General features: G+C 41.6%; 1 protein-coding gene and 44 non-coding genes across 45 annotated transcripts in view; 6 read left to right on the top strand and 39 right to left on the bottom strand.

Moving 5' to 3' along the window:
• LOC140040768 (glutamate receptor ionotropic, NMDA 1-like) overlaps positions 1 to 13,062 on the top strand; it is a 50,091-nt gene that overhangs the window by 15,982 nt on the left and 21,047 nt on the right. The window lies entirely within an intron of this gene.
• On the top strand, positions 24 to 98 carry Trnar-ccu (transfer RNA arginine (anticodon CCU)). The gene is given in 2 exon segments: positions 24 to 60; positions 64 to 98. It is a non-coding gene; the product is annotated as a tRNA-Arg (tRNA).
• Trnag-ucc (transfer RNA glycine (anticodon UCC)) lies at positions 164 to 235 on the top strand. The gene has a single exon. It is a non-coding gene; the product is annotated as a tRNA-Gly (tRNA).
• Positions 569 to 645, top strand: Trnag-ucc (transfer RNA glycine (anticodon UCC)). The gene has a single exon. It is a non-coding gene; the product is annotated as a tRNA-Gly (tRNA).
• Positions 713 to 784, top strand: Trnae-uuc (transfer RNA glutamic acid (anticodon UUC)). Its single transcript has one exon. It is a non-coding gene; the product is annotated as a tRNA-Glu (tRNA).
• Positions 837 to 908, top strand: Trnag-ucc (transfer RNA glycine (anticodon UCC)). Its single transcript has one exon. It is a non-coding gene; the product is annotated as a tRNA-Gly (tRNA).
• On the bottom strand, positions 4,825 to 4,896 carry Trnag-ucc (transfer RNA glycine (anticodon UCC)). The gene has a single exon. It is a non-coding gene; the product is annotated as a tRNA-Gly (tRNA).
• Positions 4,962 to 5,033, bottom strand: Trnag-ucc (transfer RNA glycine (anticodon UCC)). The gene has a single exon. It is a non-coding gene; the product is annotated as a tRNA-Gly (tRNA).
• Positions 5,099 to 5,170, bottom strand: Trnag-ucc (transfer RNA glycine (anticodon UCC)). The gene has a single exon. It is a non-coding gene; the product is annotated as a tRNA-Gly (tRNA).
• Trnag-ucc (transfer RNA glycine (anticodon UCC)) lies at positions 5,236 to 5,307 on the bottom strand. Its single transcript has one exon. It is a non-coding gene; the product is annotated as a tRNA-Gly (tRNA).
• Positions 5,511 to 5,582, bottom strand: Trnag-ucc (transfer RNA glycine (anticodon UCC)). The gene has a single exon. It is a non-coding gene; the product is annotated as a tRNA-Gly (tRNA).
• On the bottom strand, positions 5,648 to 5,719 carry Trnag-ucc (transfer RNA glycine (anticodon UCC)). Its single transcript has one exon. It is a non-coding gene; the product is annotated as a tRNA-Gly (tRNA).
• Trnag-ucc (transfer RNA glycine (anticodon UCC)) lies at positions 5,785 to 5,856 on the bottom strand. The gene has a single exon. It is a non-coding gene; the product is annotated as a tRNA-Gly (tRNA).
• Trnag-ucc (transfer RNA glycine (anticodon UCC)) lies at positions 6,183 to 6,254 on the bottom strand. Its single transcript has one exon. It is a non-coding gene; the product is annotated as a tRNA-Gly (tRNA).
• Positions 6,320 to 6,391, bottom strand: Trnag-ucc (transfer RNA glycine (anticodon UCC)). Its single transcript has one exon. It is a non-coding gene; the product is annotated as a tRNA-Gly (tRNA).
• Trnag-ucc (transfer RNA glycine (anticodon UCC)) lies at positions 6,457 to 6,529 on the bottom strand. Its single transcript has one exon. It is a non-coding gene; the product is annotated as a tRNA-Gly (tRNA).
• Trnag-ucc (transfer RNA glycine (anticodon UCC)) lies at positions 6,596 to 6,667 on the bottom strand. Its single transcript has one exon. It is a non-coding gene; the product is annotated as a tRNA-Gly (tRNA).
• Trnag-ucc (transfer RNA glycine (anticodon UCC)) lies at positions 6,733 to 6,804 on the bottom strand. The gene has a single exon. It is a non-coding gene; the product is annotated as a tRNA-Gly (tRNA).
• On the bottom strand, positions 6,870 to 6,941 carry Trnag-ucc (transfer RNA glycine (anticodon UCC)). Its single transcript has one exon. It is a non-coding gene; the product is annotated as a tRNA-Gly (tRNA).
• On the bottom strand, positions 7,407 to 7,478 carry Trnae-uuc (transfer RNA glutamic acid (anticodon UUC)). Its single transcript has one exon. It is a non-coding gene; the product is annotated as a tRNA-Glu (tRNA).
• On the bottom strand, positions 7,544 to 7,616 carry Trnag-ucc (transfer RNA glycine (anticodon UCC)). Its single transcript has one exon. It is a non-coding gene; the product is annotated as a tRNA-Gly (tRNA).
• Positions 7,682 to 7,753, bottom strand: Trnag-ucc (transfer RNA glycine (anticodon UCC)). The gene has a single exon. It is a non-coding gene; the product is annotated as a tRNA-Gly (tRNA).
• Trnag-ucc (transfer RNA glycine (anticodon UCC)) lies at positions 7,819 to 7,890 on the bottom strand. Its single transcript has one exon. It is a non-coding gene; the product is annotated as a tRNA-Gly (tRNA).
• On the bottom strand, positions 8,574 to 8,645 carry Trnag-ucc (transfer RNA glycine (anticodon UCC)). The gene has a single exon. It is a non-coding gene; the product is annotated as a tRNA-Gly (tRNA).
• Positions 8,711 to 8,783, bottom strand: Trnag-ucc (transfer RNA glycine (anticodon UCC)). Its single transcript has one exon. It is a non-coding gene; the product is annotated as a tRNA-Gly (tRNA).
• On the bottom strand, positions 8,849 to 8,920 carry Trnag-ucc (transfer RNA glycine (anticodon UCC)). Its single transcript has one exon. It is a non-coding gene; the product is annotated as a tRNA-Gly (tRNA).
• Positions 8,986 to 9,057, bottom strand: Trnag-ucc (transfer RNA glycine (anticodon UCC)). The gene has a single exon. It is a non-coding gene; the product is annotated as a tRNA-Gly (tRNA).
• Trnag-ucc (transfer RNA glycine (anticodon UCC)) lies at positions 9,465 to 9,536 on the bottom strand. The gene has a single exon. It is a non-coding gene; the product is annotated as a tRNA-Gly (tRNA).
• On the bottom strand, positions 9,602 to 9,673 carry Trnag-ucc (transfer RNA glycine (anticodon UCC)). The gene has a single exon. It is a non-coding gene; the product is annotated as a tRNA-Gly (tRNA).
• On the bottom strand, positions 9,739 to 9,810 carry Trnag-ucc (transfer RNA glycine (anticodon UCC)). The gene has a single exon. It is a non-coding gene; the product is annotated as a tRNA-Gly (tRNA).
• Trnag-ucc (transfer RNA glycine (anticodon UCC)) lies at positions 9,876 to 9,947 on the bottom strand. The gene has a single exon. It is a non-coding gene; the product is annotated as a tRNA-Gly (tRNA).
• Trnag-ucc (transfer RNA glycine (anticodon UCC)) lies at positions 10,013 to 10,084 on the bottom strand. The gene has a single exon. It is a non-coding gene; the product is annotated as a tRNA-Gly (tRNA).
• Positions 10,289 to 10,360, bottom strand: Trnag-ucc (transfer RNA glycine (anticodon UCC)). The gene has a single exon. It is a non-coding gene; the product is annotated as a tRNA-Gly (tRNA).
• On the bottom strand, positions 10,426 to 10,497 carry Trnag-ucc (transfer RNA glycine (anticodon UCC)). Its single transcript has one exon. It is a non-coding gene; the product is annotated as a tRNA-Gly (tRNA).
• Trnag-ucc (transfer RNA glycine (anticodon UCC)) lies at positions 10,563 to 10,634 on the bottom strand. Its single transcript has one exon. It is a non-coding gene; the product is annotated as a tRNA-Gly (tRNA).
• On the bottom strand, positions 10,839 to 10,910 carry Trnag-ucc (transfer RNA glycine (anticodon UCC)). Its single transcript has one exon. It is a non-coding gene; the product is annotated as a tRNA-Gly (tRNA).
• Trnag-ucc (transfer RNA glycine (anticodon UCC)) lies at positions 10,976 to 11,050 on the bottom strand. Its single transcript has one exon. It is a non-coding gene; the product is annotated as a tRNA-Gly (tRNA).
• On the bottom strand, positions 11,516 to 11,587 carry Trnag-ucc (transfer RNA glycine (anticodon UCC)). Its single transcript has one exon. It is a non-coding gene; the product is annotated as a tRNA-Gly (tRNA).
• On the bottom strand, positions 11,653 to 11,724 carry Trnag-ucc (transfer RNA glycine (anticodon UCC)). The gene has a single exon. It is a non-coding gene; the product is annotated as a tRNA-Gly (tRNA).
• On the bottom strand, positions 12,132 to 12,203 carry Trnag-ucc (transfer RNA glycine (anticodon UCC)). Its single transcript has one exon. It is a non-coding gene; the product is annotated as a tRNA-Gly (tRNA).
• Positions 12,269 to 12,340, bottom strand: Trnag-ucc (transfer RNA glycine (anticodon UCC)). Its single transcript has one exon. It is a non-coding gene; the product is annotated as a tRNA-Gly (tRNA).
• Positions 12,406 to 12,477, bottom strand: Trnag-ucc (transfer RNA glycine (anticodon UCC)). Its single transcript has one exon. It is a non-coding gene; the product is annotated as a tRNA-Gly (tRNA).
• Trnag-ucc (transfer RNA glycine (anticodon UCC)) lies at positions 12,543 to 12,614 on the bottom strand. The gene has a single exon. It is a non-coding gene; the product is annotated as a tRNA-Gly (tRNA).
• On the bottom strand, positions 12,819 to 12,890 carry Trnag-ucc (transfer RNA glycine (anticodon UCC)). The gene has a single exon. It is a non-coding gene; the product is annotated as a tRNA-Gly (tRNA).
• Positions 12,956 to 13,027, bottom strand: Trnag-ucc (transfer RNA glycine (anticodon UCC)). Its single transcript has one exon. It is a non-coding gene; the product is annotated as a tRNA-Gly (tRNA).

A 13,062-nucleotide genomic window follows, 5' to 3' on the forward strand; every position in this document is an offset into this window, starting at 1 on the left:
AGCATAACTCGACTGTAGTACGCGCGTCGGTGGTGTAGTGGTTAACATAGTTGCCTCCTTCCAAGCAATTGTCCCGGGTTTGATTCCCGGCCGACGCAAACATTGCATAGTTTTATTGTCGATTTAATCCATAGAAACACAGCATAACTCGACTGTAATACGTGCGTCGGTGGTGTAGTGGTTAACATAGTTGCCTTCCAAGCAATTGTCCCGGGTTCGATTCCCGGCCGACGCAAATATTTTATAGTTTTATTGTCGATTTAATCCATAGAAACACAGCATAACTCGACTGTAGTACGACGTCGGTTGTGTAGTGGTTTTAACATAGTTGCGTTCCAAGCAATTGTCCCGGGTTCAATTCCCGGCCGACGCAATGTTTTCAAAGTTTATTAGTCAATGTGATCTGTAGAAACACAGAATAACTCCCTTGTAATGTGGTGTAGTGGTTAACATAGTTGCCTTCCAAGCAATTAATTGTCCCGGGTTCGATTCCCGGCCGACGCAAACATTTAATAGTTTTATTGTTGATTTCATCCATAGAAACACAGCATAACTCGACTGTAGTACGTGCGTCGGTGGTGTAGTGGTTAACATAGTTGCCTTCCAAGCAATTAATTGTCCCGGGTTCGATTCCCGGCGACGCAAACATTGCATAGTTTTCTTGTCGATTTTATTCATAGAAACATAACAGCATAACTCGACTGTAGTACGCGCGTCGGTGGTGTAGTGGTTAACATAGTTGCCTTTCAAGCAATTGTCCCGGGTTCGATTCCCGGCCGACGCAAACATTGTCGATTTTATTCATAGAAACACACCAAAACTCTGCTGTAGTACGTGCGTCGGTTGTGTAGTGGTTAACATAGTTGCCTTCCAAGCAATTGTCCCGGGTTTGAGTCCCGGCCGACGCGCAATGTTTCCAAAGTTTATTAGTAAATGTGACGTATGGTAGTTTCCCGATTAATCGTACGATCAAACGGTACTGGGTATGATCAACTAGCGTTCGTGTTCCCACTTAATCATCCATTCATAGAAGTAGTGATGAAGATATCAATCTGTGGCGACAATAGAATGGACCCGAGACCTGGCTATCTTCGACTTTTAAATAATAGAAAGTTTAGAATTTTTTTTGTTAGACTAGAAATGTACTAGTCAGGCAGCATTTGTCACTATATTAACTTTACTTCATATATTTAGCCAAGTTTGATTTTTTACTTTTAAATGATCAAGGACATCACAAGAAACAACTTCCAACTTGTTGTCCAAATTCTAAACGCGTTTTTCATTCGCTGGAGGCGCTTTTTCAAAATGGCCGCCTATGTTATCAAGTACTTATATCTCGGCAACCACTAATTGTAGAGACTTGGTTTTAGTCTTAAAATGTTCGTAAGGTACATAATTCTATTCACTATAATGGAACATTTTGCCCTAAAATGACCGGAAATACTATTTCTGACCATTTAACCTTTGACCTGATCTTATCATATCTCAATAACTATTGGTCAGAAAGAGTTGATATTTATCCCAAATTTTTCAGAAAATACATGTTTCTATTTGCCTTAATGCAAAGGTTTGTTTCAAGATGGCCAGAAAAACCATATCTGACCTTTGACCATAACCTGTGTGATATCCACAACATGTTGGTTATAGATAACATTTTTCGACAGATTGCTCAGAACATCCATATTTGTAACACATTATTGATTTTTCAATTATTGATGCTTTAAAACATTCACTTAAGCTTGGAAATTAAAGTTTTAAAATAAATAAAAGCCACTCATTATCTCCATACATAATCCTAGCCTGTGATTGGCTGAAAGTTCAAGCAGATTAGATTTCATGAGTTTAAATGGTAAGTGTTTTTTAAACCGATTTAAACAGTGTTTGCTGGGAAATCATACTTATTATTAGTACATATACATTTACTTGTATAATAATGTACCTATGCTGATATAAATGTTGTACAGAGAGGCCTTAGTTAAATAGTTATAAACTATAATTCCAGCCTAGGCCTTGTCGCTAACACCTAGCAAACAATGCTAGCCTGGTGAGATCCCCGTGGAACTCAGTGACAAGCCAACTCAGTGCATGTGGACCTCCGATGATGTCAGTCAAACGATTGAAAAGCGAGTCTAATTAGGAAAAGAAGCATTGGATAAATTTGTGACTTCACGAATGGTTGAAAAAACCGTAAAATTTTGGGACCCTCAAAAGAAAAACAACTTCTCTTATTTCAAGGATGTAGGAGCAGTGGTGAAAACCAAAATTAAAGGTCAACTAGTTTCAATTAAGCAAGAGAGAAAGATGCTGTCTAGGTTGTTAGTTGTGGCAAAGAGCAGGCCAGAGTTCGCTCTAAAGGATGTCATAGGCAACTATGAGTTCAATAGCACTCCACCATCAAATTTCCATCCAGATGGAAGAATGGTATTGCAGTCAATAACAGAACTCCCTCTACCAGATAATGTCAGCAGGCCTGTACAGAAAGATGATAAAAAGCAGCATCAATCCTAATTATTGATGGAATGTGTGTCGTCAATATGGTAAAGAAGGTGTCTGAAAAGTTCAATGCTTCTGACTTTGCATCTGAATTTGTTAACCTGATTGTTGGTATGAGCAAACCATATGATGAAGTTCGTCTTTTATTTGATCAATATCTATCAGGATCTTTAAAAGAATCTACACGAGATAAGAGAAAACAGAAAACAACTACCATTCACTACCATGACATTTTTATCGCACAAAGAGACCAAAGCTGAACTTACAAAATATCTGTCAGAGAAGATACCTAATCACTTCAAGAACAACACGAAGAAGGTCCTAGCAACACATCACACGTCCATGATGGCAAACTGCAATCTCTCAGAAGTTATCAAGATACCAGAGATGACACACGGACAACACACATTGGAAGAAGGGGACCAACTGGTCTTATTGTATGCCTTTGATTGTATGAACAAAGACCCAAGTGCCAATGTTGACATATTTTCTGTAGATACTGATGTCTTTATCCTTTTAACAGGAAGCTATCCTCTACTTCCTCCAATGACCACATTTTGTAGGAAAAGAGGGTAAAAAATACCTATATGGCAATGCTATTACCGACTTTGAAAACAAATATCAGCAGCACTGATTGGATGGTACGCATTAGGTACAGATAACATAGGTACATTTGCTGGAAAAGTAGTGTCCGCCCATTTCAAAGCATTTCAATGCATTTGCTGTATATGGACTGACCTCTGAAATACCAAATTGGATTTTCAGGCAAATGGAAAGATATGTTTGCATATTATACAGTACTTCTAAGATCAAGGCAGATTATGTCACAGACTTGAGATGGATGTTATTTGCACCGAAAGGCAAGGAAGGACAACAATTACCTCCAACCATGGGAACTCTTAGACCACACGTGGAAAGAGCATACTACATATCTATTGTATGTAATTCATCATGCAAGCCAACTCCATCTATTCCACCAGCAACTGACTACTCCTGGCAACTAGAAGATGGTCACTTGAAGCCGGTATTTTGCAACAATCCACCAGCACCAGAAGCTCTTCTAGAAATTCGTCGATGTACCTGCAATGGTTCATGTTCAACAAATCGCTGTAGTTGTAAGAAAAACAACTTGCTCTGTACTGATGCATGTGAGTGTGGTGATGGATGTGAGAATACAAAGGACTGGAATGTAGAGCTAGTAGACGATATCGATGAACTTTATTGACTGGAGAGGGTAATCTGACTATATTCAATATTTATGGTATGTATTTATTTATTATAACAGTTCCATTGGTGATTTGAAATATTGATTTTGGAACAAGGGATATCATCAACAAAACCACAAGTACAGGTACAAGTTATAAACAATACTAGACAAATCTATAGTCTCTCAGTTATGGATATTACATGCATTAGGGCAAGAGGTCAGATATGGCATTTCTGTTTGCTTTAAAACAAAACATTTAATTACAGTAAATATAAAAAGGCATACTGTGAACAATTTGAAACAAATTTCAAGTCTGTGTGACCATTAGTTACCGAGATATGATGATAGGTCAAAGGTCAAACGGTCAGAAATGGCATTTTCAGTCATTTCTGGTCAAAATATTCCATAGGGGTAAATAGAAATATGTACCTTACAAACATTTAAAGATTAAAACAAAGTCTCTACGATTAGTGGTTGCCAAAATATAAGTACTTGATAGCATAAGCGGCCATTTTGAAAAAGCGCCCCCAGCGAATGAAAAACGCATTTAGAATTTGGACAACAAGTTGGAAGTTGTTCGTTGTGATGTCCTTGATCACTTAAAAGTGAAAAATCAAACTTGGCTAAATATATGAAGTAAAATACAAATGCTGCCTGACTATACGTTGTATGTATAGGCCTATAGAAAAATGGTTGTAGTTTTCAAAATTACGTTGTATAAGTTTTCAAAATTACGTTGTATAAGTTGCGATGTGAAAAACTGTTATTTGATCGTTAGTTGTCCTGTACATAAAGCAAAAACATAAATATAATAAAATAAAATAAAAATCGTTAGTAAAAATTTTAAAAAAGAGTAAAGATATAAGGAAGAAAAGCAAAGAGATCATGGAGCGGCTGTACCAGAATATACAACACTAAGTATTGTAAAGTTAAAAACTAAAAAATTAGGCGAAACAGGTAGAAACACAGAATAACTATAAAATATTTGGGTCGGACGGTAGTCGAACCCGGGACAATTGCTTGGAAGGCAACTATGTTAACCACTACACCACCGACGCACGTACTACAGTCGAGTTATGCTGTGTTACTATGGATTAAATTGACAATAAAACTATAAAAATGTCTGTGTCGGCCGGGAATCGAACCCAGGACAACTGCTTGGAAGGCAACTATGTTAACCACTACACCACCGACGCACGTACTACAGTCGAGTTATGCTGTGTTTCTATGGATTAAATCGACAATAAAACTATAAAATGATTGCGTCGGCCGGGAATCGAACCCGGGACAATTGCTTGGAAGGCAACTATGTTAACCACTACACCACCGACGCACGTACTACAGTCGAGTTATGCTGTGTTTCTATGGATTAAATCGACAATAAAACTATAAAATGATTGCGTCGGCCGGGAATCGAACCCGGGACAATTGCTTGGAAGGCAACTATGTTAACCACTACACCACCGACGCAGGTACAACAGTCGAGTTATGCTGTGTTTCTATGGAGCAAATCGACAATAAAATTATAAAATGTGTGCGTTGGCTGGGAATCGAACCCGGGACAATTGCTTGGAAGGCAACTATGTTAACCACTACACCACCAACGCAGGTACTACAGTCGAGTTATGCTGTGTTTCTATGGATTAAATTGACAATAAAACTATAAAAATGTCTGTGTCGGCCGGGAATCGAACCCAGGAAAACTGCTTGGAAGGCAACTATGTTAACCACTACACCACCAACGCACGTACTACAGTCGAGTTATGCTGTGTTTCTATGGATTAAATCGACCATAAAACTATAAAATGATTGCGTCGGCCGGGAATCGAACCCGGGACAATTGCTTGGAAGGCAACTATGTTAACCACTACACCACCGCCGCACGTACTACAGTCGAGTTATGCTGTGTTTCTATGGATCAAATCGACAATAAAACTATAAAATGTCTGCGTCGGCCGGGAATCGAACCCGGGACAATTGCTTGGAAGGCAACTATGTTAACCACTACACCACCGACGCATGCATTATTATCGAGTTATGCTGTATTTCCATGGATCAAATCGACAATAAAACTATGCAATGTTTGCGTCGGCCGGGAATCGAACCCTGGACAATTGCTTGGAAAGCAACTATGTTAACCACTACATCACCAACGCGCGTACTACAGTCGAGTTATGCTGTGTTTCTATGGATCAAATCGACAATAAAACTATAAATTGTTTGCCTCGGCCGGGAATCGAACTCGGGACAACTGCTTGGGAGGCAACTATGTTAACCACTACACCACATTACAATGGAGTTATTCTGTGTTTCTACAGATCACATTGACTAATAAACTTTGAAAACATTGCGTCGGCAAGGAATTGAACCCGGGACAATTGCTTGGAACGCAACTAATTAACCACTACACAACCGACGTCGTACTACAGTCGAGTTATGCTGTGTTTCTATGGATCAAATCGACAATAAAACTATAAAATGTTTCGTCGGCCGGTAATCGAACCCGGGACAATTGCTTGGAAGGCAACTATGTTAACCACTACACCACCGACGAGCGTACTACAGTCGAGTTATGCTGTGTTTCTATGGAACAAATCGACAATAAAACTATAAAATGATTGCGTCGGCCGGGAATCGAACCCGGGACAATTCCTTGGAAGGCAACTATGTTAACCACTACACCACCGACGCGCGTACTACAGTCGAGTTATGCTGTGTTTCTATGGATCAAATCGACAATAAAACTATAAAATGTTTGCGTCGGCCGGGAATCGAACCCGGGACAATTGCTTGGAAGGCAACTATGTTAAACCACTACACCACCGACGTGCGAACTACAGTCGAGTTATGCTGTGTTTCTATGGATTAAATTGACTATAAAACTATAAAAATGTCTGTGTCGGCCGGGAATCGAACCCAGGACAACTGCTTGGAAGGCAACTATGTTAACCACTACACCACCAACGCACGTACTACAGTCGAGTTATGCTGTGTTTCTATGGATTAAATCGACAATAAAACTATAAAATGATTGCGTCGGCCGGGAATCGAACCCGGGACAATTGCTTGGAAGGCAACTATGTTAACCACTACACCACCGACGCACGCATTATAATCGAGTTATGCTGTATTTCCATGGATCAAATCGACAATAAAACTATGCAATGTTTGCGTCGGCCGGGAATCGAACCCTGGACAATTGCTTGGAAGGCAACTATGTTAACCACTACACCACCGACGCGCGTACTACAGTCGAGTTATGCTGTGTTTCTATGGATCAAATCGACAATAAAACTATAAATTGTTTGCCTCGGCCGGGAATCGAACCCGGGACAACTGCTTGGGAGGCAACTATGTTAACCACTACACCACATTACAATGGAGTTATTCTGTGTTTCTACAGATCACATTGACTAATAAACTTTGAAAACATTGCGTCGGCAAGGAATTGAACCCGGGACAATTGCTTGGAACGCAACTATGTTAACCACTACACAACCGACGTCGTACTACAGTCGAGTTATGCTGTGTTTCTATGGATCAAATCGACAATAAAACTATAAAATGTTTGCGTCGGCCGGTAATCGAACCCGGGACAATTGCTTGGAAGGCAACTATGTTAACCACTACACCACCGATGAGCGTACTACAGTCGAGTTATGCTGTGTTTCTATGGAACAAATCGACAATAAAACTATAAAATGTTTGCGTCGGCCGGGAATGGAACCCGGGACAATTGCTTGAAAGGCAACTATGTTAACCACTACACCACCGACGCGCGTACTACAGTCGAGTTATGCTGTGTTTCTATGGATCAAATCGATAATAAAACTATAAAATGTTTGCGTCGGCCGGGAATCGAACCCGGGACAATTGCTTGGAAGGCAACTATGTTAAACCACTACACCACCGACGTGCGAACTACAGTCGAGTTATGCTGTGTTTCTATGGATCAAATCGACAATAAAACTATAAAATGTTTGCGTCGGCCGGGAATCGAACCCGGGACAATTGCTTGGAAGGCAACTATGTTAACCACTACACCACCGACGCGCGAACTACAGTCGAGTTATGCTGTGTTTCTATGGATCAAATCGACAATAAAACTATAAAATGTTTGTGTCGGCCGGGAATCGAACCCGGGACAATTGCTTGGAAGGCAACTATGTTAACCACTACACCACCGACGCGCGTACTACAGTCGCGTTATGCTGTGTTTCTATGGATCAAATCGACAATAAAACTATAAAATGTTTGCGTCGGCCGCCGGGAATCGAACCAGGGACAATTGCTTGGAAGGCAACTATGTTAACCACTACACCACCGACGCGCGTAATACAGTCGAGTTATGCTGTGTTTCTATGGATCAAATCGACAATAAAACTATAAAATATTTGCGTCGGCAGGGAATCGAACCCGGGACAATTGCTTGGAAGGCAACTATGTTAACCACTACACCACATTACAATGGAGTTATTCTGTGTTTCTACTACAGATGTAGAAGGCAACTATGTTAACCACTACACCAACGACGCGTGTATTACAGTCGAGTTATGCTGTGTTTCTATGGATGAAATCGACAATAAAACTATAAAATGTTTGCGTCGGCCGGGAATCGAACCCGGGACAATTGCTTTGAACGCAACTATGTTAACCACTACACAACCGACGTCGTACTACAGTCTAGTTATGCTGTGTTTCTATGGATCAAAGCGACAATAAAACTATAAAATGTTTGCGTCGGCCGGTAATCGAACCCGGGACAATTGCTTGGAAGGCAACTATGTTAACCACTACACCACCGACGAGCGTACTACAGACGAGTTATGCTGTGTTTCTATGGAACAAATCGACAATAAAACTATAAAATGTTTGCGTCGGCCAGGAATGGAACCCGGGACAATTGCTTGGAAGGCAACTATGTTAACCACTACACCACCGACGCGCGTACTACAGTCGAGTTATGCTGTGTTTCTATGGATCAAATCGACAATAAAACTATAAAATGTTTGCGTCGGCCGGGAATCGAACCCGGGACAATTGCTTGGAAGGCAACTATGTTAAACCACTACACCACCGACGTGCGAACTACAGTCGAGTTATGCTGTGTTTCTATGGATCAAATCGACAATAAAACTATAAAATGTTTGCGTCGGCCGGGAATCGAACCCGGGACAATTGCTTGGAAGGCAACTATGTTAACCACTACACCACCGACGCGCGAACTACAGTCGAGTTATGCTGTGTTTCTATGGATCAAATCGACAATAAAACTATAAAATGTTTGTGTCGGCCGGGAATCGAACCCGGGACAATTGCTTGGAAGGCAACTATGTTAACCACTACACCACCGACGCGCGTACTACAGTCGCGTTATGCTGTGTTTCTATGGATCAAATCGACAATAAAACTATAAAATGTTTGCGTCGGCCGCCGGGAATCGAACCAGGGACAATTGCTTGGAAGGCAACTATGTTAACCACTACACCACCGACGCGCGTACTACAGTCGAGTTATGCTGTGTTTCTATGGATCAAATCGACAATAAAACTATAAAATATTTGCGTCGGCAGGGAATCGAACCCGAGACAATTGCTTGGAAGGCAACTATGTTAACCACTACACCACATTACAATGGAGTTATTCTGTGTTTCTACAGATGTAGAAGGCAACTATGTTAACCACTACACCAACGACGCGTGTATTACAGTCGAGTTATGCTGTGTTTCTATGGATGAAGTCGACAATAAAACTATAAAATGTTTGCGTCGGCCGGGAATCGAACCCGGGACAATTGCTTGGAAGGCAACTATGTTAACCACTACACCACCGACACGCGTACTACAGTCGAGTTATGCTGTGTTTCTATGGATCAAATCGACAATAAAACTATAAAATGTTTGCGTCGGCCGGGAATCGAACCCAGGACAACTGCTTGGAAGGCAACTATGTTAACCACTACACCACCGACGCACGTACTACAGTCGAGTTATGCTGTGTTTCTATGGATTAAATCGACAATAAAACTATAAAATGTTTGCGTCGGCCGGGAATCGAACCCGGGACAATTGCTTGGAAGGCAACTATGTTAACCACTACACCACCGACGCACGTACTACAGTCGAGTTATGCTGTGTTTCTATGGATTAAATCGACAATAAAACTATAAAATGATTGCGTCGGCCGGGAATCGAACCCGGGACAATTGCTTGGAAGGCAACTATGTTAACCACTACACCACCGACGCAGTTACAACAGTCGAGTTATGCTGTGTTTCTATGGAGCAAATCGACAATAAAATTATAAAATGTGTGCGTTGGCTGGGAATCGAACCCGGGACAATTGCTTGGAAGGCAACTATGTTAACCACTACACCACCAACGCAGGTACTATACAGTCGAGTTATGCTGTGTTTCTATCGATTAAATTGACAATAAAACTATAAAAATGTCTGTGTCGGCCGGGAATCGAACCAAGGCAACTGCTTGGAAGGCAACTATGTTAACCACTACACCACCAACGCACGTACTACAGTCGAGTTATGCTGTGTTTCTATGGATTAAATCGACAAATAAACTATAAAATGTTTGCGTCGGCCGGGATTCGAACCCGGGACAATTGCTTGGAAGGCAACTATGTTAACCACTACACCACCGACGCACGTACTACAGTCGAGTTTTGCTGTGTTTCTATGGATTAAATCGACAATAAAACTATAAAATGATTGCGTCGGCCGGGAATCGAACCCGGGACAATTGCTTGGAAGGCAACTATGTTAACCACTACACCACCGACGCAGTTACAACAGTCGAGTTATGCTGTGTTTCTATGGAGCAAATCGACAATAAAATTATAAAATGTGTGCGTTGGCGGGGAATCGAACCCGGGACAATTGCTTGGAAGGCAACTATGTTAACCACTACACCACCAACGCAGGTACTATACAGTCGAGTTATGCTGTGTTTCTATCGATTATATTGACAATAAAACTATAAAAATGTCTGTGTCGGCCGGGAATCGAACCAAGGCAACTGCTTGGAAGGCAACTATGTTAACCACTACACCACCAACGCACGTACTACAGTCGAGTTATGCTGTGTTTCTATGGATTAAATCGACAAATAAACTATAAAATGATTGCGTCGGCCGGGAATCGAACCCGGGACAATTGCTTGGAAGGCAACTATGTTAACCACTACACCACCGACGCACGCATTATAATCGAGTTATGCTGTATTTCCATGGATCAAATCGACAATAAAACTATGCAATGTTTGCGTCGGCCGGGAATCGAACCCTGGACAATTGCTTGGAAGGCAACTATGTTAACCACTACACCACCACCGACGCGCGTACTACAGTCGAGTTATGCTGTGTTTCTATGGATCAAATCGACAATAAAACTATAAATTGTTTGCCTCGGCCGGGAATCGAACCCGGGACAACTGCTTGGGAGGCAACTATGTTAACCACTACACCACATTACAATGGAGTTATTCTGTTTTTCTACAGATCACATTGACTAATAAACTTTGAAAACATTGCGTCGGCATGGAATTGAACCCGGGACAATTGCTTGGAACGCAACTATGTTAACCACTACACAACCGACGTCGTACTACAGTCGAGTTATGCTGTGTTTCTATGGATCAAATCGACAATAAAACTATAAAATGTTTGCGTCGGCCGGTAATCGAACCCGGGACAATTGCTTGGAAGGCAACTATGTTAACCACTACACCACCGACGAGCGTACTACAGTCGAGTTATGCTGTGTTTCTATGGAACAAATCGACAATAAAACTATAAAATGTTTGCGTCGGCCGGGAATGGAACCCGGGACAATTGCTTGGAAGGCAACTATGTTAACCACTACACCACCGACGCGCGTACTACAGTCGAGTTATGCTGTGTTTCTATGGATCAAATCGACAATAAAACTATAAAATGTTTGCGTCGGCCGGGAATCGAACCCGGGACAATTGCTTGGAAGGCAACTATGTTAACCACTACACCACCGACGCGCGTACTACAGTCGCGTTATGCTGTGTTTCTATGGATCAAATCGACAATAAAACTATAAAATGTTTGCGTCGGCCGCCGGGAATCGAACCAGGGACAATTGCTTGGAAGGCAACTATGTTAACCACTACACCACCGACGCGCGTACTACAGTCGAGTTATGCTGTGTTTCTATGGATCAAATCGACAATAAAACTATAAAATATTTGCGTCGGCAGGGAATCGAACCCGGGACAATTGCTTGGAAGGCAACTATGTTAACCACTACACCACATTACAATGGAGTTATTCTGTGTTTCTACAGATGTAGAAGGCAACTATGTTAACCACTACACCAACGACGCGTGTATTACAGTCGAGTTATGCTGTGTTTCTATGGATGAAATCGACAATAAAACTATAAAATGTTTGCGTCGGCCGGGAATCGAACCCGGGACAATTGCTTGGAAGGCAACTATGTTAACCACTACACCACCGACGCGCGTACTACAGTCGAGTTATGCTGTGTTTCTATGGATCAAATCGACAATAAAACTATAAAATGTTTGCGTCGGCCGGGAATCGAACCCAGGACAACTGCTTGGAAGGCAACTATGTTAACCACTACACCACCGACGCACGTACTACAGTCGAGTTATGCTGTGTTTCTATGGATTAAATCGACAATAAAACTATAAAATGTTTGCGTCGGCCGGGAATCGAACCCGGGACAATTGCTTGGAAGGCAACTATGTTAACCACTACACCACCGACGCAGTTACAACAGTCGAGTTATGCTGTGTTTCTATGGAGCAAATCGACAATAAAATTATAAAATGTGTGCGTTGGCTGGGAATCGAACCCGGGACAATTGCTTGGAAGGCAACTATGTTAACCACTACACCACCAACGCAGGTACTATACAGTCGAGTTATGCTGTGTTTCTATCGATTAAATTGACAATAAAACTATAAAAATGTCTGTGTCGGCCGGGAATCGAACCAAGGCAACTGCTTGGAAGGCAACTATGTTAACCACTACACCACCAACGCACGTACTACAGTCGAGTTATGCTGTGTTTCTATGGATTAAATCGACAAATAAACTATAAAATGTTTGCGTCGGCCGGGAATCGAACCCGGGACAATTGCTTGGAAGGCAACTATGTTAACCACTACACCACCGACGCACGTACTACAGTCGAGTTATGCTGTGTTTCTATGGATTAAATCGACAATAAAACTATAAAATGATTGCGTCGGCCGGGAATCGAACCCGGGACAATTGCTTGGAAGGCAACTATGTTAACCACTACACCACCGACGCAGTTACAACAGTCGAGTTATGCTGTGTTTCTATGG

Source organism: Antedon mediterranea, chromosome 2 (genome assembly GCF_964355755.1).
Source record: "Antedon mediterranea chromosome 2, ecAntMedi1.1, whole genome shotgun sequence".
Taxonomy (NCBI): domain Eukaryota; kingdom Metazoa; phylum Echinodermata; class Crinoidea; order Comatulida; family Antedonidae; genus Antedon; species Antedon mediterranea.